Genomic DNA, 26,146 nt, shown 5'->3' on the forward strand with positions numbered 1-26,146 from the left:
TTTATCATTTAAGTTTCTTAAAAGTTATAAGGTTGGATATTCGCCCTTGTTGCTAATAGCCCTTCAGTTGTATAGTATGCTGCTTAATGAAAACAAATGTATTCCATTCTAATTACGCCATCTCCTCTTTGCAACAGCTGTTCAAATATTTGCGGGTTACAAAGTAACTGTCCACTTATCAAACCCACACAACTTATGCGACGTGAATTCAACATTCATTACTTTGTTTCATGAGGTTCTTCCGCGCAAAATATTGTTTCATAAGGGGGTTCATTTACTTCTTATTTCATTTTTAAACCCAGTAAAATCGCGTTAAACATTTGCACGCACTTACTGATCGTGTGCAAATTTATTAGTGTCTGCGTTTCTGTGATGTCTCTTCTAGGAGACTAAAAAAATATGCAAAAGCTAGTGGGTTTACCAATCCGGCGACTTGACTTTAAAATGCATGCATACATATAAAAAGTTTAATAAGATTTGTTTTTCATGTAGTGTAACTATTAACCTATGCAACTAGATGATGAATCCTTTACGATCAGTTTATAATAAATTACCAAATTTTAGTACGTATTAGAATTTAAGATAAATTAGCAGTGTTTATTAATTGAATACCTCCGTGGAATAAGGTTGGATGTAACACTTGGACAACTTTTCAGGAGACGAAAAAACAATTTTACGGTACGAAAACGTAAAATATGTTCATGAAAATATTATGACAATGTTAATTGCAAGCCAAAAAAACATACTTCCATGACACATTATATTTTATCTATTGTATGTATTGAATTTTTCCAGATTTACAGTAGAAGAAAGTTGGATGTGATAAACAGACCTATTATGGCCTATATAAATTCGAGTGTGGAAGAACGCTGGATGTAGCATAACATGCATTTTAAGCATTCCTCAACCACTCATTTTCATACTGTCTTACTAAATTTATTAAAACATAACAAAATACAACAATGAAACATTTGCAATGAACAGAATTTAGCAACAAATGAGTATGCGTTACAATAACGATGTTTCACTCTTCTTATTCGCATATCTCTTCCTCTGATTGACTCTGCTTTGGTGCGTCTGATGCAGCCAAGGAGTAATAAAAGTCCCTGTATTTCGGTTCCAAAAGGTGACACATGTTCACAAGGTCACGATTTTTGTCAGAAGTAGTGAGAAGAGGAGCTTTATAGACAGGCAGGAAGTTTTCCGCGGGAGGTGGTAACTTCTTTCCCTTTCCAAACTTGGTTATCACATACTGTGATCATGGTTGAAGAACACTGTGGCTCTTTCTAACCCTGATGGTGTGTGGGTCATCACTAGAGATCTGAAGCCTCGTATTCTGGGTAATTTTAAGGTTTGGATCACTTATAATGTTTCTATCAATAGACGAAAAGATTTTAAAATCATTCTGTTCTATTTCTACGACTTCAAAACATCTAGTAAAACCAGCATGTGCAATAACGTATTCCTCTGGAACCATAACACTAGATTTTTTGTGCCCTCTCAATTAGGGCAAAATCCCTATCACAGGGAAGAAAGCTATGGCCAGAACATAAAAAATTGTGTTCAATTCTAGAAAGGAATCCCGAATTAACAATAAACTTGTATAGTCCTATTAAATCCCAATTATTATTTTGCCCAACACACCGATCAGACCATACAAGAAGATTTCTTTCTTCAGAAAGTTGTAAATTTGAGAAATTATTCGTAATGTAATGATAGATAAACATGAGGCGACTTGTAAAGAACTTCTCTTGGCAATACACTCATGCCAAAGGTGCATTGTTGCTTAGTTTCTTCCCGTGTCATGAATAGGAAGGTTATAATAAGGGAGTTGTCGCTGATAGAAAACCCTGGTGTGCCCAAGATCTGGACAAAACAACACTTGCTGCATATTCTTACATAACACAACATAACTGGGGTTTGTCTTTGATTTTTCAATGTCAGATTTGAGGTTCGCATATGTACTATATGCCCTTGAATGGTGGAGGTCACTTTCAACTTGTATCTCCTGCCTCGCTTTTTCCTTTTCTACTGCTTGAAGCTTAAAAAAGTTCGTCACATACTCTGCATGTGTCGCTTCTCGGTAGTCCAAACTTGAGGTTAAATTCAGGACAAAAATATCTTTGAATATGTGCTTACCAGCATCTATATCTGGGAACTTTTCTTTAAACATTTCTGCTAATTTTGAAACATTCAGCTTGGGATCTAATTATTCAGTTGCAGTTTTCTTTCGGCTTAAGTGACTAGGCTGGCGTGGAAGTCTGTTAATGAATTCCGTAATGTTCTCTTTTGTTGTGTTTGATGTTGCATGTGGTCTATTGTGTTGACGGCCACATTCGTCCTCTAGTGTTCTGTCTGCATTTTTCAATTTACCTTGCAAAATTTGTACCCTTCTGAAAGATATCTGATATGTGTTACAAAATGTTTTTTGGCACACTTGCATTAACTCACCGCCGACATTCATGTCATAAGAAAACGACGCCTTACGGCTTGATGTTGCATCTGACTTCCCAGGTCTCCTCCTAATGGGTTCACTTATACTCATATGGTCACTCAGGAATACAGTCTGGTCATTGTAATCTTTATTGTAGAAGTTGTCGAACTCTTGCACCTTCTTATCAATATCCATAAATTGGCATTGTAGCCGTCCAGGCTTCTCCAGCCCTACTAAATTAATATAATATCATGTTACGCGATATCATTTGATATCAAGTTTATCCGCCATCGGCAATTATTTGTAATTACATATTTATTCAACGCCAATCATTTGTAATCAAGGCTTTTTGGAATCATATTGTATATATGATAACATCGTTTTATTATTTAAATTATTATATTATGTAGGATAAGAATTCATTATGTTGTAAATACGGTCAATATGTTGAGACATAGTTGTTTTCATTTCATCTCATGTTTGTGTATACGGAGGGTTATTCTTGAAGCTTGGGATTTTGCGTTAGTCATGGGTTTATTTTATGACCAAGGCTAGTAAACAGCGACCCGTGCGCGAGGCTTGCAAAGCGGGTCAGCTATATCTTCGCCACGCCTTCTGGACTTGTCGAGGATGGATGCTTCGATCTATCGAATCAGATACTTCGTTGTATATGAGTTTTGAAATTGAACTGTTACCAAGAGTGGGGGTGAGCCCGGATATATACTGTTTCTCTACACGAGAACGGGACCTTACCTTAGAACCTGACAAGCTTAAGACCTTAAGGCCTTACGACCGTAGGACCTTACAACCTAACTACGTGGAACTCCATCACTAGTAATTCTACTGTGAACATCTACTTTGAACGACGTGATTTGATTTTTGATACAGTGTGTGGTCGCTCCGCGACATAGTTGCTTTTGTACAATGTGTTGTCGCTGCGGTAATGTTATCGGATCTACGAGAAACGAAACAAGCTTATGGCTTGTGTGATGTTCAGTAAATATTGTGGACGAAGAACTATGTTTAGTTCAAGTCTACGGAATTTGGTACAAGTCTGTACCGTATAAATAGTATAGCTCAGTTGGATTGAGATTTCTACTAATATGGAAAAATTCATATCTCTGAATTTTCTCCTCTTACGATCAAAGCTGATCAGTTTTTACAAGTATAGGGCCAATGTCTAATTTAAAGACTAGGTAAGTAGGGAGTGTTAGTCCAGATAGCCCGTACCATATCAGAGAAGGAAGGAAGGATGCCCATGGAGCAAATTCTACATCGAGAAGGAGAGAACGAGTAACCACGGAAACCAGATGACTTCAACGGAAGCTGCAATTGGTGAGCTTCAATTAGATAAAGCAAGCAATTAGTAAATTCAGTAAATTCTAAATCCCTCCAAGCTTTAAGGAAACTTTTCCGATTCATCTCATTTTTTGTATAATAAATTCATTTGTATTTTATATTGCGTTAATTTTCTTTCTTAAGCGATACTTAATGGTTAATTATTTAAAATCCTACCCCTGTGATTTAAGTATAAGTCTCTATGCTAGTAAATATAAATGTTGGTTTACAGTTTTATTTTAAAACTGTAAACCATGGCGCCCAAACATTACATAGAGAAATGGGGAACCATGGAATGTTGATTGTTTCTATTTGCGTGGCAATTTGCGGGCAAGCCACAAATAGTTTATTTAATATTCATGTGTCCCAAGATAATAACTTTCATCTCCTCAAGTGTTTTGACGAGGTGGAACAGTTACAGCATCCAGACCTGGAACACTTGCTGGAGAAAACGTGATCCTACAAGGACAGGAGAAAGTGAATAACTAATAAACCCTACCATTCTTCAAAGTTTAAAATATTACTTGTCAGTAAAATACTTTCAAGTTATTTTATTAATGCTGTATTTTACCCAGTGACAAGACTGATTTAAACTGAAAATTAGTCTATTTGTACTAAATTTATATTTAAACCGTTTAGATAGCAGTAGAAATAAGAAATGAAGTGGCTGAATATACAAAAATTGGTTGTTGCCAATATACCTGCAATAAATAAATACAGGGTGTTAGGTGTATACGTGCAGATATTAAGCTAGTCGGCTAAGAAAAATACATCTCATAATATATGCTATGTACTTTTTACCTTGTCCTATTAGTTTGCCCATAACTGAGCCAAATATTTCAGGACCTAATGTGTTTTGAACGGCCGTAGCAGGATACGCCGGTGATGTCATTCTGTCCACGCGTAGCGGAAGTACAGTAGCCGAGTATAGGGCTTGTTGAACCTGTTTCTTATCGCAGGCCAACACATGTTGTTGTGCACTTCCCCTAAAGGCTTGGCAAGTAGAAGACGATGACTCACGTGCCAGGTCACTTGCTGTACTCGACAACCGGTGTAGGGTACTCTGTGTGAAAAGCACACAGAAACCTTACAGTGACGTCGAAGATCCGTACAAGCACATACGTGCGAATCAAGTGTTGTGTATTTGTGTGCGATTTTTAAGACGTCAATGGCATTACTCAGTGATCCAAGCTGACAAAATGAAAGGAAATGGTTAATAAGTAAATGAAATATGGGCGCAACATTTCTGTGCTGTTATTGCGACAGTCTACGATGAATTTCTGACAATAGACAATGCGGGTTGTCTATGCTTATTCATAAACTTTTTAGGTCATTGAAAGGACGGTGGACACTGAAAGAAAAGGCTATAAGTATTCAGTGAAATTGTTATTAATGAGACAAATTTCAAAAACCGTAGTTGCATCCATCGTGAACATTGCTCGAAGGAAAAAGACCTACTGTGGAATTGCCGCCGGGCATTTCTAATAGAAGGCTTATTCTTGTTTTTCCTAATCTGTTTACCCTCCAGGGTTGGTTTTTCATGGGACTCAGCAAGGGATCCCACCACTACCGCCTCAAGGGTAGGGTCCTGGAGCGTGAGACATTGGATCGGGGATACAACTGGGGAGAATGACCAGTACCTCACCCAGGCGGCCTCACCTGCTATGCTGAACAGGGGCCTTGCGGGGGTATGGGAAGATTGGAAAGGATAGACAAGGAAGAGGGAAGGAAGCGGCCGTGGCCTTAAGTTAGGTACCATCCCGGCATTTGCCTGGAGAAGGGGGGAACTACGGGAAACAACTTTCAGGATGGCTGAGGTGGGAATCGGACCACCTCTACTCATTTGACCTCCCGAGGCTAAGTGGACCCCGTTCCAGCCCTCGTACCACTTTTCAAATTTCTTGTCAGAGCTGGAAATCGAACCCGAGCTTCGGGGGTGGCAGCTAATCACACTAACCACTGCACCACAGAGGCGGACGGAAGGCTTATTACTGAACAGTAAGTACCGATAGGTAAAATGATGACTGTAATGGACCCGTTTAATTAGAACTTCCGTAAAAATAATATTACTACTACTACTACTACTACTACTACTACTACTAATAATAATAATAATCATAATAATAATATCTTTACGTTCCACTAACTAATTTTCACGGTTTTCGGAGACGCTGAAATGCCAGAATTTTTTTATCGCACTATTTTTTAATGCAAATAAATCTACAGACACGAGACTGACGTATTTGAGCACCTTCAAATACCACCGGACTGAGCCAAGACCAAGCCTCCCAAGTTGGGTTCAGAAGGCCAGCACTTTACGCAGTGCTGCACCAATCATCTTGCCGGGCTGAGTGGCTCAGACGGTTGAGGCACTGGCCTTCTGAGTCCAGTCTTGACAAGGTGCTCAAATACGTCAGCCTTGTGTCAGTAGATTTACTGGTACGTGAAGAACTCCTATGGTACTAAATTCCTGCAAATCCGCGTCTCCGAAAACCGTGAAAAGTAGTTAGTGGTACGTAAAGCCAATGACATTATTATCATCATCTTACCTGCACAGTTCATAGGGGTATCTTACCTGGAGTTCCTCATAGGTACGTTATTAGAGCTTTCAGAGGACGCTCCGTTTCGACTACGCCGAAACATGTGGTTTTTACACGATGGTCCACCACCTGATATAAGCCGCTTACTGCGTGATCATTTGGATCAGTCCTTTGGTCTATGGCGAATAGGACGACATGGACCCATCAATTGGCCCGCCAGATCTCCAATGGATATTACGGAAGACTGGATTCGGAGAAGTGATTTTCTTTTTTTAGTTGCTTTACGTCGCACCAACACAGAGAGGTCTTATGGCGACAATCGGACAAGAAAGGCCTAGAAATGGTAAGAAAGTGGTCGTGGCCTTAATTAAGGTTCAACCCCCGCAATGCCTGGTGTGAACTTGGGAAACCACGGAAAACCATCTTCAGGGCTGCCGACATTGGGGTTCGAAGCCCCAATCTCCCGGATGCGAGCTCACAGCTGTGCGCTCCTAACCGCATGGCCAACTCGCCGGGTACGGAGAAGTAAAGCCTGCAGAGTAGTCCAGGCACTTGAACAATTGCTACGTGTTTCACATTGGTATGTCAGATGTTACACCATTTCTGCAGCGTATTGAGTTGGGAGTTCAGTTCTCAATCGATGTAGTATTTTGAGTCTCGATAGTTCGATATTCTCATAAATCCGAGCAGAAAAATTGAAGTACCGGTAACAAAAATTATAAATCTAGAGTTTCAGTTCGCGATTGCCTTGTACGTGGCACAAGCTGAACACAACACACGGAAGACGTGCTTGTTAAAACGCTAGATATTGACCTTGAACACAGCATGGCAGTTCTTCATTCTACACTGTACTGGTTTTGGTACATTGCGTGTGTGTGTCTGTTGATGTGCATGTTTGATGTTTATACACAAAACCTGTTTGTCACACTTTGTCCTCTAGTGCTAACCACAATACGAAGATATACCTGACTCATCGCAAAGAGACCTGGTTCTGGTCTTACGCATACTATCCTGTAGTAAACTACTGCGAGCGATGTAGGCACGCGTGAAGTACATTTCATCTTGTTTCATCCTACACCACGCATATTTTACTATTTTCTTCCCTGCCTTTCAGCTCCTAATGACTTGTTAATAATAATACCGGTAATGTTATTTGCTTTACGTCCCACTAACTACTTTTACTGTTTCTGGAGGCGCTGAGGTGCTGTAATTTAGTCTCGCAGGAGTTCTTTTTACGCGCCAGTAAATCTACCGACACGAGGCTGACTTATTTGATCATCTTCGAATACCATCGGACTGAGCCAAGATCGAGCCTGCCAAGTTGGGGTCAGAAGGCCAGCGCCTCAACCGTCTGAGCCACTCTGCCCGGCAGCAAAAAATATTAGTATTATTATTATTATTATTATTATTATTATTATTATTATTATTATTATTATTATTATTATTACCGGGCGAGTTGGCCGTGCGGTTAGAGACGCATGGCTGAGAGCTTGCATCCCGGAGATAATGGGTTCGAATCCCACTGTCGGCAGCCCAGAAGATGGTTTTCCGTGGTTTCCCATTTTCACACCAGGCAAATGCTAGGGCTGTACCTTAATTAAGGCCACGGCCGCCTCCTTCCAACTCCTAGGCCTTTGCTATCCCATCGTCCTATAAGACCTATCTGTATCGGTGCGTCGCACCGACACAGATAGGTTTTATGGCGACAGATACAACTAAGGACTAGGATCGGGAAGGAAGCAATCGTGGTCTTAATTAAGGTACAGCCCTAGCATTTGCCTGGTGTGAACATGAAAAACCACGGAAAATCATCTTTAAAGCTGCCGACAGAGGGATTCGAAGCCAGTACATCCCGAATATTGGATACTGTTCGAACTTTAGCGACTGCTACTATCAAGCTCGGTGATGATTTAAGAGTGGATTTCTGCCGCTGGTTAATTGATCAAGCACTCAATCCAGAATTTCTGTCAAGTGTATTAGTGACACATGAGGCAATTTTTATAGAAGGGGTGTTTAATATTTAGTATACCAAGGCAACCTCTAGCACCGGCTCTCAATTAATATCTGGATGGATGCAGTGGGAAGTCTGTCTCTTTGACCAATCGTCTTTTTATTAGCGTTATTTTGCTTTACGTCCCACATACTATTTATACCGTTTTCTGAGACGCTGAGGTGACGAAATTTCATATCGCAGTAGTTCATTTACGTGCCAGTATTTCTACGACACGAGACTGACGTATGTGTGCCCCATCAAATATCATCAGACTGAGCCAAGATTGAACCTGCCAAGTTGGAGGTCGGAAGATAAGGACCTCAACGGTCTCAGACACTCAGACCGGTACCAATCACCTTACTTGCATAAATTTGATCGGTGTAGCTTTCCTTATGGTGACGATGGGACGGGAAAGGGCTAGTATCGGAAAGGAAGCGATCGTGGCATTCATGACTTTACAGCCCCAGCATTTGCCTGGTGTGAACATGGAAAACCACGGTAAACCACCTTTAGGGCTGCCGACAGAGGGGTTGGAACCCACTATATCCCACTCATGAGCTGTGGAACATCCCCATTCAATAGGACAAGGCAGTTTCCAGCAACGGTTCTAATTAATATCAGGATGGGTGTAGTTGGAGGTCGGTTACATCTCTTTATTAATGTTATCTTGCTCCTGTACAGTAGATACAGTACGTTACTGGAGCTTTCAGAGGACGTGTCGCTTCGACTACGCCGAACCACGTGGATTTTACACGATGGTGCAGACATTTCCTCAACGGTAGACAGGACGATGTGGAACTATCAATTGGCCAGCCCTTATTCCAGTGGATTGTTATGCCTGGGGGGACATGAGAAACAAAGTATACCGAACTGAGGTAACCACTTCGGATGACCTCCGTGAACGCATGTTTAAGCACCAGAGGATATTCTGAACCACAGTGGTGTCTTGGCTCGAATGACATGTTGCTTTACGTCGCACCGACACAGATAGGTATTATAACGATGACGGGGCAGGTAATGGTTAGGAGCGGGAAGGAAGCAACCATGGCCTTAATTAAGGTACAGCCCCAGCATTTGCCTCGTGTGAAAATGGGAAACCACGGAAAACCATCTTCAGGGCTACCGACAGTGGGGTACGAACCCACTATCTCCCGAATACTGGATACTGGTAGCACTTAAGCGACTGCAGCTATCGAGCTCGGTGTACCAGTAAATATACCGACACGAGGCTGACGTATTTGAGCACCTTCAAATACCACTGCACGGGGCCAGCTTCGAACATGCGAAGTTGGAGTCAAAAGGCTGGCACCTCAACCGTTTTAGCCACTCAACCAGGCAGGAAGCACGAAATGTAGGTACGTTTAATTTACTTAGTTGTATAATATGTCCATTTTTCGTTTGAAGCAAAACGTTCGATGTGCTTCGATAATTCAATTCTGATTCTACTCATATGGATGTACTATGCCATGCATTTGTTCGTTGGCGCAAGGAACTGTCTTCCTTCTTCTACCTTTACGCAATGCACAACGGGGATCGTACCGCATTTCACGTCCCGGCGTGCGTATCCCAACCAATAATTATATCACACGCTCGTACAGGTCGCGCACCGACACAGGTTTTCAGGTCATTTCCATACTCACTAGACCACAGGGCTGACGACCACAGATATCCCTATCCCCTAAAGGACGTAACAGCAATTGAACCAGTATTAACGCTGAGAATTCAATACATCTCCAGGGTCCGAAACCGATAACTAGTGTTGTCTGAAACCCCTAAGACGGAAACTAAATACTAACAACAACAAACCAGTCTGGCGATAATGTAACGTAACATGTTGTAGACTGGTAGCCTTCAGCTGTTACCGTAGGTCAGTTGCTCGTAAACATAAAACCAGTTTGGCAAGTATATTACGTAACATCTCGTGGCATTGAATAGGGAGCGCTCAGCTGTCACAGTAGTACATTTGCTCTTAAACATAAACAGAACAGAAACCAGTTTGGCAGGGATGGCGCGTGACTTGCCTGTTATCAAAGGAAAGCTATTCATTCACAAGAACAAGGCATACTACCTATTCTAAAAACATCATACCCCTTTGCTCTCGAAAATAACTTCCGAGGATTACTAAAAGTTTGATATATAGTGGTTCGTCACATCGTTCTCTATTGCTACAATAAATATCTGCACGTATACACCTAACACCCTGTATATATAATGCAATAACCGAAACAGACTTTGAGCGTATTAGGTCGTGTTACGTACATGTAGTACGTGTTGAAGAGATGTTAAGTACAGAAAAAAATGGCCAGCCGGACACCAGTGGGATCCGAACCCACAACCTCCCGATTTCGCGTCGGTTGCTCTACCAATTGAGCTATGGTGGCCTAGGCCATCTTTGTTCTGTTTGAAAGGATCTGAGCTACAGGTATGGCACTGCTGCTAGCACACTGTACAGTGCGTTTAAGTCGCCCGTTGTGGGGCATGTCAATGAATATTGAATTTTCACGACCGCATTGTAATCGAAACAGACTTTCAACGTATTAGGTCGTGTTACGTACATGTAGTACGTGTTGAAGAGATGTTAACTACAGAACAAACATGGCCAGCCGGACACCAGTGGGATCCGAACCCACAACCTCCCGATTTCGCGTCGGTTGCTCTACCAATTGAGCTATGGTGGCCTAGGCCATCTTTGCTCTGTTTGAAAATATTCAATAACAGTAACATCCAACGTTTTTCCACTAACCTCAGATGGAAACCTTTCCTCTTGGACAACCTTTCCTTTCCGATTAGAATACTCTTTCCCGCTGTTCCTTGCTGTCTTTCTAGCATTGTCTTTCCATTTATTGAAATTCAGCTTACGTTTTCTTGAGTTATTCATGTTTTTAAGAGCTGATGGTGACAGCTTACAACAGGATGCATCCACCATCATGCATAACATCCAACGTTCTTCCAGGAAATATTACTTTTTCGATGAAAATAAAGTGTGCTTTAAAACGAAATTTCTCTTAGACTACTTACTATCATATGGAGGGTGTAACAACCAACGTTGTTTCACTGGAACCTCACTTCAGAGCAAAATGTCACGTCCAACGTTATTTCACGGAGCTACTCAATTTATGGCATAATAGCAGGCTCTATAAGGTACCTTACTATCATTTTGTTCTAACTATGAGTTCACCTGATTTAACATAAACACTATTCATTTAATTTTTCCCTCCATTAGTGTGCAGAAATATCCGATTCCAAAAATGATCTTCCGAGTAATGTATCGTGTATACACATAAATATAACGAATCACTGAATTTCAAACCAAAGTCGTTTCTGTAGGTAATGCTGCCAACGTAAATAATGAAGCTCTTTCAAAGTATTGGTGGAAGCCAAGGTCTGGTGTATCATTTGTTTTTGTATCTGTGGTCTTTCGAGAGAACATATGAGAAAAGGAATATTTAAGGAATTACTTAGTAAAATTCTAAAACTCGTTTCTAGGAATTTTGTGGGATGAAAACTTAGGGCGCCCAATTTTCTGTATTTAAGATTCCGACTCCTTTTAGTACAAAATGTGCACTTTAAAACTCCATTATAGACCAAGGCCTTAGGACAATCGAAATTGCCACCTCTTCCCTTCCACCTGAGTCGCAACCTCCGATTTATACATTTCCTTAAATGATCCATATAAGAGATGAATAGTGAAGATATCTTCCACGGATCTATGAATCTTGGATCTAATTATCTATTCCCGTAGTAGTATTTCTTTTCAATGAATCTGATCATACTAGAAGTCTTTTTTTTTTTGCTAGGGGCTTTACCTCGCACCGACACAGATAGGTCTTATGGCGACGATGGGATAGGAAAGGACAAGGAGTTGGAAGGAAGCGGCCGTGGCCTTAATTAAGGTACAGCCCCAGCATTTGCCTGGTGTGAAAATGGGAAACCACGGAAAACCATTTTCAGGGCTGCCGATAGTGGGATTCGAACCTACTATCTCCCGGATGCAAGCTCACAGCCGCGCGCCGCTACGCGCACGGCCAACTCGCTCGGTATACTAGAAGTCTGATCCGGAAAATCTCTTGCGGTCTGTGTCAATCTTATCCTCCTTGTAAAACATCTGTAAACACATTATGTAGCAAACCTTGTGATCCCTTGCTTAAGGATTGGTACAGGTCCAATGTTAATCGTAATACAGTCGAACCCCGATATCTCGAACCTCCGTTACTCGAATTTTCAGTATCTGGAAGTACCGGTAAGTAAAATTTCCCGGCTGTTTGTCCAATTCTTCATGCGAATTCCTTTCTCTATTACTTTAAATTCGGTTACAGGAACTTTTCGATTTCTAGAAGCAAACGTTTCCTCCCTTGAAGCAATACATACTCTGTAACTGGAATTTTGTTCAACATTAAATGTGCAACACGGCATTTGTGGTTTGTGAGGAACACTTAACAAGTAAAGACAAGGTTACAGTGATGATGGGAGCTAATAATTATGACTGGAACCAAAAAATTCAAACTTCTAGTGATAGGAAAATCGGCGAAGCCTTGCTATTTCTCGAGTGTGAATTAATTACCAGTCACGTACGAAAGCAACCCACGAAGTTGCGGATGACAAGCTCCATTTACGAATCTCGGCTGCGTGATGTTGCCGAGAAGTTTCAACGTGGAGGGAGAAAACAGACTAACTGATTTTTTCCAAAGGTGTTATGCGAGGTATGCTTCTTGTTCCGCTACTGTATGTACTGTATCCTGATTCCTAAAGAGTTACTATAATAACGGCTGAGTGGCTCAGACGGTGGAGCGCTGGCCTTCTGACCCCAAATTGGCAGGTTCGATTCTGGCTCAGTCCGCTGGTATTTGAAAGTGCTCAAATACGTCAGCCTCGTGTCGGTAGATTTACTGGCTCGTAAAAGAACTCCTGTGGGACTAAATTCTGGCACCTCGGCGTCTCCGAAAACCGTAAAGGTAGTTAGTGGGACGTAAAGGAAATAACATTAATAATAATTAAAGTGATGGCGTGAGATAGAGTTTCCTTGTATATTTTTAAATACTGCTAAGAATATTGTCCGACTCGTTGGCTGAATGGTGAGCGTACCGGCCTTCGGTTCAGAGGGTCCCGTGTTCGATTCCCGACCGGATCGGGGATTTTAGTCGTTTCTGATTAATTCCTCTGGCTCGGGGACTGGGTGTATGTGTTCGTCCTAACACTCGCCTCGTCATATTCAGACAACATACCACACTACCAACTATCACAGGAACACGCAATAGTGATTACATCCTTCCATATAGGGTTGGTGTCAGGAAGGGCATCCGGTCGTGAAACACGGCGAAATCCACATATGTGTTACGTAGTTCGCACCCGTGACCCCACAGGTGTGGGGAAGAGCGATAGGTAGAGAAGAAGACTGTTAAAAATAATGTATTCAGTACTAGCCCGTAGATACATATGATTCAATTATGTGCTGTACGTGTTCAAAAAGGGTATTCTCTATATCTCGAAATTTCGATGACTCGAAGTGAAATTTAGCTCCCAATGCGATTCGTGATCGAGGTTCCACTGTACTGTATATAGCCAACTTATCTTTATTGTGCCAATATATTTCACATTTACGGTCGAATTTCACCCACACCTTTTGGGTACTTCTTCTTTTTTCGATACGGCCTCTGTAGGACCACGAACAGCTTTGTCATGGTTTGGGTTTTCTTCTCCTCTTCATTATATCTCCACTTCTTCACCTGATATTTTCAGTATATTCTTCTCTTGTCTCCTCCACTGGCGCTTCTCTACCATATCCCCGTACCTTGCTTTGTCATTGAGCTCTGGCATATTTGTTTCTCCAGTTTTCTACCCTTCCACCTTAATCCCCATCTCAGTCCAGACAATCCACTCAGTCCCCGCCTTTCGTCTCGTCCTACCCGTACTATCCTTGCCCATCCCGATCAAATGTCCAACAAATCTTGCTCTTTTGACTCATATTTCTTGGCAAATCGTCCTCCTGTTTCGGTACAGTTCGTACTTTGATCTTCTTTCCCATATTTCACTTCCTCATGTTGCTCCGGTAACTTTCTCAGTATTTTTTCTTTTCCCACTTGCTCCGCCCCATTCTTTCCTAGTCATCGTCTCAGCCGCTTACAGCGCTGCGTTCCTCTTTGTGTACTACAGTTTATCACTCTTTCAAGTTGCTGAATTTTTATTACCAAAGATGTTCCCATTCCAATGAATTCCTTCGTTCAAAGCTTCATCATTACTACTCCCTAGTACACCGAAATGATTTTTAAAATATTTCTCTCATAAATCAAGTGGTTCTCTGGAATCTACCATGAATTCATCTGAATTACCCATACCGCTTTCCCACCTCGTTCAAATATTCTACACATACCAGACGGTTTTTTTTTTCTCTGTAACCTGTCCCAGGTTTCCTACGGTACTTAAAAATTCATCTAATCATTTCCTTTTGGACCCTAACCACCTTCCAGGTTCTGTTAGTTTCTTCTACATTCTTCGGTGTCATTTGGTGCAATTTTTCATGTGCCTTATTCTTACGTTCAAAAATAGCCTTGATGGAATACTAAGATATTCCTTTGTACTTTCTACTACAACTTCCTCGTAGATCCTCTATTTGTTTCCATATCTTGATCCTCCTTACATCCTACTCTTAAGAACGCCCCATTTATTTTTACCCAAGTATTTCGCACTAATTTCCTTGTCCTGCAGTTTTTCCACTGTTATCCGTCAGCAGGTATGAAATATATACTTTATGTTCTTCACTGGGCTTTACAAGACTTCATCTCAAGATATCAGTAAGAGGTCTGTAAAATCGGAATTTCCTGAAATACCTGCGCAATTTTTACAGATCTCTTGAATTCAAAATTAGATAATAATGAACTGCCTCGTGCATTCTGAATAACTATCAATTTCCAATCCCACACTAACGCAATAGTTCGGCGGTGATGATGGTTGTAATTATTGTTTTAAGAGAAGGTGCACCTCGATATCATTCCCTATTCAGAAATGCTTTGAACATTTCACATTTTAGTTAGCTTCTACACATTCCCGGTAATTATCAATAGCCTTCTCATGCCTTTCTATTGGGTTGACATCATACATTTGCATTGTCCTTGCTGCTGACGCGACTATATCACAGTTCATCAGAGGACATTAGACCGAGTCTAAATTTTCTCTTTCACACGAGATACACCTGGTCCTAGTTCATTACAGTCTGTAAATGTATATTTCCCTAATGAGGTATTGAATTCTATTTATGAGTTCAAAATGGTTGATTATACCTGATCTACTCATGTAAATAATTTTGATTGCCTTGAACGATGCAGTGAAGTATTAAAAAAAAAGAACTTCCATTTCCGTTACGGTGTATTTCAGCCACTGTTCTGGTAAATGCGTAAATTTCTCGCGTCATCCAATATAACAGGCAGATACCATCATTGTGGACACTGGCCTCGTCATATTCACTTACCCTGGTGGACAGGAATTCCACTTTAGTCCCCCCAAGCGTACTGCTGCGTTTGTGGAGAGAGCTTGAGGGACGAGGATTGTCAATTATCACCCAGCGGTCAAGTAGTGGCATACCACTGATTTCTCTGGCAACAAGACGGCTTTAGAAATCGGAATGAAAGTAATTTAAACAGAAAATCTGGTTTCCATGATTTCTTCTACGAACCGATTTAGATATTTAAACCATTATATTACTGAGATCAACAGAGCTCCTTTAAAGAAATATGTGTCAAATTGCTTATGATAACATTTTTTCGCGTACTCAAGGGCGTAGCGAATGTGACGCCTATCAAAATAAAAATTAGGAACTCCTCAAATAAAATGAAAAACCTACGAATACCTGATATACATTTCATTAAAGCAGGCAGATAATATGCAATATATTGTCAAGTTATATAAACGAAGGGATTATTCACACTTGTAAGATTATTAAATTATTATTTTAATTTTAATTTGGCTGTCTCCATGGTTGAGCTTCTAAGGTGCTGAACCATGCACCATTTAGTTGTTCGTACTTAAAGTTTGTTTCATTTTACAGTTATTACGGAACTATATTCTGTAACGAATACGAATGCCCCAGTTGCTCTATACCGGTAATCATTTATTCGATAACAACACAGAAAAATATACGAACAAAATTTCATCAAAAATGCTTCAAAAATGTTTGAAAGATATCAAACAGCTCAACGGATAAGCCTTCGAGCGGAGAGAGGTCTCGTCCTGAACTGAATTGACTGAGTGTTATTTCACCGACTTCTTATTAGCGTTATACACTGTTGTCGAAACGGAAACGAAAACCTACAACCTGTTTTCCAGTCATTGACCGGGTCAGGGATGGAATGAATGAAGCCCCATCTTGCGGCGAGGATAGGAATTGTGTCGACTGCCGAGGCCTGTCGCACTCCTCTGGGGCAATGATTAATGACTGATAAACGAAATGATGTTGGAGGGTGTTGCTAGAATGAAAGATGACAGGGAAAACCGTAGTGCCCGGAGTGAAAGCTGTCCCGCGTCCGCTTTGTATGGCACAAACTTCACATACAGTGACCGGGATTCGAACCACGGAACCCAGCGGTGAGAAAACGACGCACTGCCGCCTGAGCCACGGAGGCAACGAATAAACATTTGATAAAAGTTAAATGTTCAGCAAAATTGTTTACAGCTGTGCTATAATAACTGCTGCTAGATTGCAATTCCTCGACGTAGTACAGTATTTAGACCGAGTCAACAAAACTGCCCTGATCATTTTCGCGCCGAGTGATATTAGGGTATATTTATTTTTTCGAGGAGTCTGCAAGGCCCCTTAAAGGGCCGGGCCGGCCTACATTCCAGGTCCTGCAGTCTGACGTTACGCTCCTGCGCGTACTTACTTACTAACGCCATGTTTCGTATGGCACGGCTCAGGCTATAGAGCTAAACAATAATACACATTCAAAAAATAAGGTTTCTAGAGGGAAACCATGATTTAATTTAATCGACTGCAAATGTTAAAAACACTTCAGCTCTTAAGTCATTTGGCATTTTCAATCGTGAAATTACCAGCGTTTCGCCCCAGTGTGGCAGTGGGCTCATCAGTTGGAATGCTACATCTTTCCAAGACGCTGGCGCTAGTTGAGACAAGACTCCTATGTAGGACAATGCAGTGACGGTGCACTAGGGGAAGCATGTTCCCCCACTTGTATAGATGCACCGTCAATGCATTGTCCTACACAGGAGGCTTGCAGAGGTGTCTCAAGGGCGCACTAGCCAACTGATGAGCCCACTCCTACACTGGGGCGAAACGCTGGTAATTTCACGAGTGAAAAAGCGTAAAGACTTAAGAGCTAAAAATGTATTTTGAAATGCATATTGACAATTTATCTTAGGTTCTAAAACATAATGAAATTTGGTAACTAATTGTAAAAGCGTTATCACTTAGTTTTAGTCGATAGTAACACTACATAAAACAAGGTAATTATCAAAGGACTAGGAGTATAAGTCTCTGGTGAGAGCTGTATTAGAGTCGTTCCAGAACTAGAAAGTATCCTAAGGAAAGCAGCAGCACGATTTGTTCTGGGCGATTTCCATTAAAGTAGTAGTGTTACGAAAATGTTCCAAACATTGGACAGGGAAGACTTGGGAGTAAGGAGACGAGATGGTCGACTATGTGAAATGTTTTGAGCTGTCAGTGGAACGATGGCGTAAAATGAGTAAAGCTCTTAAATGTAGAAAATATCATAATATGAAAATCAAGCTGGATTACAAGAGGAAAAATAGGCAAATATTTATTCATGGGGCGAGGAGTAAGGGATCGGAATAAACTATCATGGAAAATATCCAATACATTTCCAACTTATTTGAAAACACATAAATGAAAGCTAGGTAAACGATAAATAGTTAATATTCCACCTGGGCGTCAGATCTAGATGATTGATTGATTGATTGATTGATTGATTGAATGATTGATTGATTGATTGATTGATTGATTGATTGATTGATTGATTGATTGATTGATTGATTGATTGATTGATTGATTGATTGATTGATTGATTGATTGATTGATTGATTGATTGATTGATTGATTGATTGATTGATTGATTGATTGATTGATTGATTGATTGATTGATTGATTGATTGATTGATTGATTGATTGATTGATTGATTGATTGTGAAGAAAGTTCTCTGGAAGATTTTCGTTCCGTGTTCAGACCAAATTAAGTTTTAGTCAATGACGAGTCCAAGATGTTTAGCGGAGATTTTCAAAGCTGTTTCTGTTCCCTGGAAGATCATCGGAGGAATGTTTATTCTCACCTATTTATTGTGGTCATTTCTGGACCTTACTGTGATTGCTTTTGATTCTAAAGGGGTTGACTTTAAGAGGATTACTAACAGTCTAGTCTCGAGTTCTGTTTAAGTCTTCCTTCTCGTTTCTAATGGTACTACTACCTACTAAAAACGTTCTCATTCCTCCCTGAGGTGGGAGACGGGCCACTTAGAGAGTGACACCGTTTCCCAGGGCGTGAGATTTGTGACGGTGTAGGAGATGCTCAGAGAAGATGAGGGGATGGTGGTCATTGCCTATACTAGGTACTATCCCGGCATTCGCCTTAGTGCTGGAGAATGGTAAACCACGGAGGACCATTCTCAGGACAGCCGACGGTTGGGGTCAGCCGTCAGGTCCTGCCCTGTCCCGTCTCCCGAATGCAGATACCTAGAGCCACGACAGAACAGTGACCACCCCGGTCAGAGTGCAGAGCTGTTGGACCACGGACCAGCCGTGGCCACTTGTGAGCCGAGAACCACTTTGCATCCAATGACCTTCCTATTGCCAGGTGGATGTCATATGTGTACCTGTATGTCGTCGGCATATGAATGGTATTCATTATGTTAGATTTTCAGGTAAGCCATTTAGGTAAATGAAGAAGAGCAGTGGTGCCACGAGTTAAGCCTGAGTGCCTGACTCATGCCTATTCCGGTTTGTGCCTAGTCTGAGGCACTGGTGCCTACTGGTGTACATTGTTGGCTCCCTGTGAGGTAAGATCGCAGCAAGGATAAAGGTGCGGGGGTGGGGGGAATTGATAGCTTTACTTTTTGACAGTAATATATATCAGTCTACGCAGTCAAATGCTTTGTTTAGGTCTAACAGTATGAGAATTGTCATTCTTAGGTGGAATGGCAACGATGGGAGAGGAAAGTGCTAGGAGCGAGAAGGAAGAGACCGTGAACATAATTATGGTCCTGGTGTGAAAATAGGAAACCACGGAAAACCATCTTCAGAGCTACCATCAGTTGAGTTCGAACCCACTATCTCCTGAATGCAACCTGTCAGCTACATGACCTAAAAGGCGTAGCCACTGGATCGTTAACTGTCATTCGTCCTTTGTCCCCCTATTGAATGTTATTGATAACTTTAAGTAATGCTTTTGTGGTGCTGATTGATTGATACAGTACCTGTCGTAGAATTGTTTATGTACTATACAGTTTACTTTTCGAGTACTTCACTTAGGCAGAGTAGGATACAAATTAGTTGAAAGTCTTCTGGTTTGCTTGAGTTCTCTCATTTTTATAAAAGTCGTAGCCCATTATGGCACAGTTCGATCCGGAAAGGAATTCCAGTCACGAGAGAAGTGTTTATGGTGTGTGTGTGTGTGTGTGTGTGTGTGTGTGTGTGTGTGTGTGTGTGTGTGTGTGTGATTGTGGGGAAGTCATTATATCTGAGGCATGCTTATTCCGTCACATCCAGTAGCTCTCAGTTTTATTTCCGATGTTACGGTCCTCACGTCATGTATCGTAACGTTAAAAAATTGAGATTTACCGGTCAAATGTCCCGGTTCGGAAACTATTATTTCAATTATCTCTTTGTCTCTGGTTAGTTCTTCTGTCTCTGGTGATGACTGGGTGCTAAAATGCCTCTTGAGCTAGTCCAGCGGTATGTCTATTTTTAAAATTACTTCCTTTGCTTTCGACGGAAGCAATGCGGCAGAGAGATTTCCACACGGTGGTTGAGCTGGTGCTTTTCAGGATTTCATGTGTGTGTCTACATTTCTGATCGCTTGAGTTGTTATATTACACAGTTTTTGTTTGTATTTTTCAATATTTTGAGATGTCGGATATTTAACACAGTGTTTGTTCACTGCGTCTCTGTCAGTCTGTTTTTTTATGTCTTACAAGCGTTTTACTAGCTGGAGCTTGTTTGTCGTAGAGAGTCGTAAGTTATTTATGGAATTGAGTGACTTTATCGTCTGTGTTCAGTAAGTATTGAGTGTCGAGCCACGGTGTATTAACTCGTCCGGGTTCATGTTTTTGATATCTCGGTATGTAATCACCTTGGGTTCGTATTCTGGGCACATGAGGGAGTAAGATGTATAGATGAGGTCATGGTAACTGTCCGGGGGTCTGTATTCTGTATGTGTTGTTGGTTATGATCAGATCTGACAGCGTGTGGGAAGTGTCTGTGTGGTGAGTAGGATTTAGCGGTACGATTTCGAGTGAGTCATAAAGTGTCAGATCCGTATTAAAGTCTCCCATTAAAATCACGTACTCATACCTGGGTAGTAGGTCCGGAAGTGCACCTTCCAGCTTTTCAATATGCCCAGTCTTCGATGCACGGTACACTTCACTCTGCGAACGAGTACATCAACAAATAGGAATCCCGGACTATTGGTGACGTCATTCGGTGTTTCAAGTACCGGTATTATTTTAAATTTGACGTCACTCCGTACGTACATTGTCACACCTCACTGTCCCCTTCCCATTCTGTCTTTTCTGATTGATGTCCAACCTTCCACATGGACAAAAGAAGACGGAATGTGTTCATTAAGTCAAATCGCAGATAGGCCTACGATTATTCCTTATATGCGATTTCCGGTGAATATTTCGGAGAAATCAGTGAAGTTAGGAAGTATGTCTTGTATGTTGAGATAGCCAGCCAATAGGGAACCAGGCAGTTTGGATTCAATGTCTGCCAGGCAATTAACGGCACTAGGCATAGGGGTTTGGGAACGGTTGTACTGCGTCCGGAAGTTACTTATTGAATATAAAGAAATTTTTCCTACACCTTCGCATTGCCGACTTAACGTTTATTGAACCAGCCTAAACTTAATTAGTAGAACAAACCTGACTTCATTACTAGTAAATCCGTGTCCTCATCGCCAGTTGTTGCAGTCTCTTCAGAGGAGGTGAGGTGTATGTACTGATTCAACCACATACCAGTCCTCCTGCTAATCTAAAATTTCTGGCAGTATCAGGAATCCTACCCGGACCAACGAGGACGGCAGCTAATAACACTAACCATTACGCAACGGATGCAAACGCATCGTTACTAATAACAATGTTATTCTATACGTACGTTATATTTTCTTGAAGTATTTGGTCTCAGAGTTACTGCTTTGCAGAAAGCTCTGGCTAGTGGTCAGAGAACATTTCTTTATTTTTCTGGTTTTGTAATATGAAACTTCCTTTCAGCGTGATTTACTACAATAGTCCCAACCCTGCTCTACGTCTGTCGGATTCCAAATTTTAGCATGACATTGGTGAGAAGTTGACAGTGTTGTGATTGTCTTAACATGCTGTATTATTTTCACATAACAGAACAATTGTTATTGTAGTATTAAAGAGGCATTGCACGAATGAAATTGAATTTTTTACAGTCAAATTTTCAGTTAATTACTTTCCATTGAAGACTTCATTTGGCCAGATATCTGTCTATCGTGTACTTTTAGAGTATCACTGATAAATGAAAATCTCCTTATGGCTATTTGATATTATTGTTAACGAATGTGTTCATCTATATGCTTTAATAATAAAGATCATCCGGGCATTTCAATTGGAGACGTTTTCCTAGATATGATGAATAGATGGGTAGGTGAGTGATTCCTTGACGGCTTATTCCCGTGCCATTACCAATTTTCCGAGTCGACACTCATGCATATCTCATGCCTTAACTTTTATCTATTTCTGGGAAATGGACTGTTGATTCACTGAGAAAACACTTCGTTCTCCTTCGGGGATTTTCCTGGAAAATACTTTGAAAAGAATTTCAAATAATGCAACGAATAGATGTCATTCTTTCCTGTTCGTACAGAGTAACGTCGTTATAATGTTAAACTGCAGTACTTGTACTTATTTCTTGACCACCTTTTAAATGCGGTGTGATTTCCCGATGCATTGATATGATCTGTTTAAGCTGTAAGGAAATGTAAGTCGTCCCATACTTCAGTTACGTGTTGACCCAGCTGATCAGTAAAAATATTAAATTATTTGATATGTTAATGTTAATGATGTCTGTATGGCGGTTCACTCACCTCCGTATAACGAAAATGCATTCAACAAATAAACATTGCCCTTTTCCGTATTTTGGCCAACTGAATCGGCCTGTGAAGAGTTCAAAAAACCCCTAAATTTGCCCTCAGTGACAACAACGGTAGCCGCACAAGTAGATCACCGGGTTTGTGAGTGATACATTTTTAGGACAACTATGATCTTCCCCCTTCACCAAAACTACCAACAACTGTAAGTCAGCAGCACTCTCATGAATCGCTTGCATGTAGTGCGGTATCGCACTGGAATGAGCAGTTGTTCCCACAGTCAGTTGGCTGAATGAAAATAGTATGGACATCATCCTACTTTGTGTTGTGTTGTGACTGTCCGCGTGGATTTACAATGTTCTGCTCTTCCGAAATGTTGTTTCAAAAAGTGCACGTTCCTCTCAAATGAAAATTTCCAGATTGACAGTAATTTCAATTGAAATGCTTTGTCATCATATTGGCTATCGGAAGCACAAGGTTAGTAGAAACCCCTAGCGTGTACTACTTGTGAAACGCGTTTGCTATCAGTGTATTTTGAACTCATTCGACACTAGGTGTTCTAAAATTACGCTACACTCTATCCCGTGTGTGATACAGATTTAAGGAGAAATACCATGTGGTAGTAGTCCTCTATTCGTCACTTGTTATTGTGGAAACACATTACAGTCCGTCACGAGTGAAAATGACCCGAATTCGAACCATTCGTGTTTGTTATTCTACATCTCAAAATTCCACCGTGGTCAAATGTTCTTTGCTCCAAAATCTGAACGTTCTATAGTGATGGTGACATGAATAAGAGTAATCAAACTCGGAATTAGTTTCAAGTATACAGAAAACCAAAAGTCGCGAATGTTTCATTAATCCCGAAACTGTGGATCGTCATCAAATGAAACTCTTTCAAATTGTGGTCGAGACTGAGTGTTTTTCTTTCGCCTTGAAAGACTTTGAGGAACGAAGGATGACTTGCAGGTGATTACATGGCTAGAGAAGTGGATTTACTTACATTCCTTCTGATGGCTGCTAACTTCGTTGACGAGTCTGAAATCGATTGCGTAGTTTTTGAAGATTTGTGTGGTAATACTGACAGCGACTGTGATTATTTTGTGGAAATAGGTGAAGATGAAACTTATGTTGATTTTTATAAGGACCTTCGATACTACACAGGAAGAAAATACTGAGCTAAGGAATTAAGGTGAAGACCGTGTCCCAAATTTGTAAACGAAATTGTTGAATATGTCAGGCTGGATAAACAATTATTCTGGAAGGTGTAATAGGAAATCCTGTAAACTGTTGCATGAATTATTATGAATTCAAGAACAATACTTTTAGGAATTCCATTCTATCCACAAAAGATATTAATACTATCTCAAATTCAAATGTGTTTTAAAATGCATCATAATGATTATTAAAATATTTTTGTTACTTTTGCCATAAACATTTAGAAGAGTCTTTCATCTTGCTATTTGTATATAATATAGGTGAATGAGGATTATGATATATTACTGACAGTCATCTAGCCCAAAACTGAAAAATAACTTCAGTATTTGATACTTAATCCTGCAGCATTTTTAGTGTCAATAACAGCGTTTTAACTTTACTAACAGAAATAGAAGCAGTGTATTTAGCTGTCAGACCTAAATTCTTAATCAACTGTCAGTCCCCACAAGGTAATGGACATCAATATTCCGTCGTAGGACCGAATACATCAACCGATATTTGTTAAGCTTGTTTGCAGTAGAGATTTCTGTTTGAGTGTGTGAATTCTGGTTTATGAGCAATATGCTTGTAATAGTGGCTCGAACAGTAATGTGCTTAATTTAGATGGCAAATTGCTAAGCAGGTCAAGGGAGGCAGCTCACTCCACCAGGTCATGGGATCGATTGCCGTGGTTAGTTAATCGGATTGGGGAGTGTAGCATTTCTCCCAGACAATTGCAGGCCACAGAGTGTTATTTACCGATTGGCATAAGAGCTGCTAACTCGGAACAACTGATTGCTATACAGTACACCAGCCAGACTATGCAAGGAAATAAAGAGATTCAACATACAGCTTGTTTACCGAATTATTGCTACATTAAACACTGCAGGATAGTTGACATGTGATGGCTGGAGTGTAGATTTAAATGAAGTTCCATGCCGATGCTGGATTAAGGACTCCATTCAACCGAACAAAGGGGCTGGGTTTTATTTAGAAAAATGAAAGCCGTACAAACATTGATAATAATAAATACGAAGTCTGAACTAGCGCATTTAGGCATATAGATTTCACACTAGTTAGGCTGCTTGCACGTCCATTTTAACCTGCCAGATAACGGAGAATCAATTTTGTCCCAAATACCAAACTTGCTACGGGGAATTCTTTCCATGATGATATCATACAACATGGAGTGTTGAATCCTTGAACTGGTATCCCTCGACCTCTGCCAATTCACAACCCTTAATTCTCGAATAGAAAAGCCAAAGCTCTACCACTAACCCGCAGACGGAAACCTGGAAACTAGTGTGATGAAAGATTAGATTTTGGCTGATAAGTTGAATGACAAATCTATATACGGCAAATCATCCCTTTCTATTTATTTAAGAATATCTCCAACATGTTATACAAATATAGTGTTTGAATCATTTACTGGCATCAATAGCACGTCATGTTTCGAAAAGGCGATTCACTGTGTAATTATGTTAAAGTAAAGGTGAGAATTTGAAGAAATTCTGTAATCGGGTGAAAACAGCACAGAAAAACCTTACAATAATAATCTCTGGATGTATGTACAAGTGAGCAGATCTAAATATTTTATACGTGGAAGAGAACCTCATAGCATTCAGTGCGTGAAACGAATGTGACCTTGTTCCGACGAGGTGATCCCGGAGAACGCCATTCCATGCTTTGCCGTTTCGTTTCAGAGTAGTACCTGAGACACCAGGTTTCATCATCGGTGAATACAATTCAAGAAATTTGGTGTCACATCCGCAGTTTCGACAAAGTTCTGTGAAGCCTCTAAACGTACCTGCTTCTTATCGTCAGTCACGTGATGTAACGCAAGACTAGAGCACGTTTTCCTTTTCCCTAACTTCTGGGTAACGATTTGTCGCACGGATTCACGGTTAATCTGTACCTAGTTCATCCGCTATCATCGCACAATTAATCGCCGATCGTTCGTGATTAACATCCTCACATTCTCAATGTTTTCGTCACTGACGGCCGTCTCCGGCCGGTTGTCAGAAACACCTTCCCGGCCTCCTCGAAGGCGGGAGAACCACTCGTACCCACACTTCAAGGACAGTACTTGATCTCTATAAACACGTACCAGCATCGCATGCGTTTCTTTCAGTGTCTTGCCAAGCTTAAAACAAAACTGTACATTGAACTTTTGGTCGTTCATGTTCCTGTTCGCAGTTCAGAACCAACGAACTAAACGCGTACTGTGTCAAGCAGGTCTTACACGACACACACACGACGCTCAACTGAACAACGTTGGGAGGAGGTGGTCAAAACCTGCTGCTACGCAGTTGCAGCGTTGTTTGTCGCCAGTGTTGCTGGATCGACCGTTCTGGCTTCA

The 26,146-nt window shown here is 40.9% G+C and overlaps 2 non-coding genes across 2 annotated transcripts; both read right to left on the reverse strand.

Moving 5' to 3' along the window:
- Positions 1-10,609: 10,609 nt before the first annotated feature.
- Positions 10,610-10,686, reverse strand: TRNAS-CGA (transfer RNA serine (anticodon CGA)). The gene has a single exon. It is a non-coding gene; the product is annotated as a tRNA-Ser (tRNA).
- Positions 10,687-10,906: 220 nt separating this feature from the next.
- TRNAS-CGA (transfer RNA serine (anticodon CGA)) lies at positions 10,907-10,983 on the reverse strand. Its single transcript has one exon. It is a non-coding gene; the product is annotated as a tRNA-Ser (tRNA).
- Positions 10,984-26,146: the final 15,163 nt, after the last annotated feature.

The sequence above is a fragment of the Anabrus simplex genome, chromosome 2 (genome assembly GCF_040414725.1).
Source record: "Anabrus simplex isolate iqAnaSimp1 chromosome 2, ASM4041472v1, whole genome shotgun sequence".
NCBI classification, from domain to species: domain Eukaryota; kingdom Metazoa; phylum Arthropoda; class Insecta; order Orthoptera; family Tettigoniidae; genus Anabrus; species Anabrus simplex.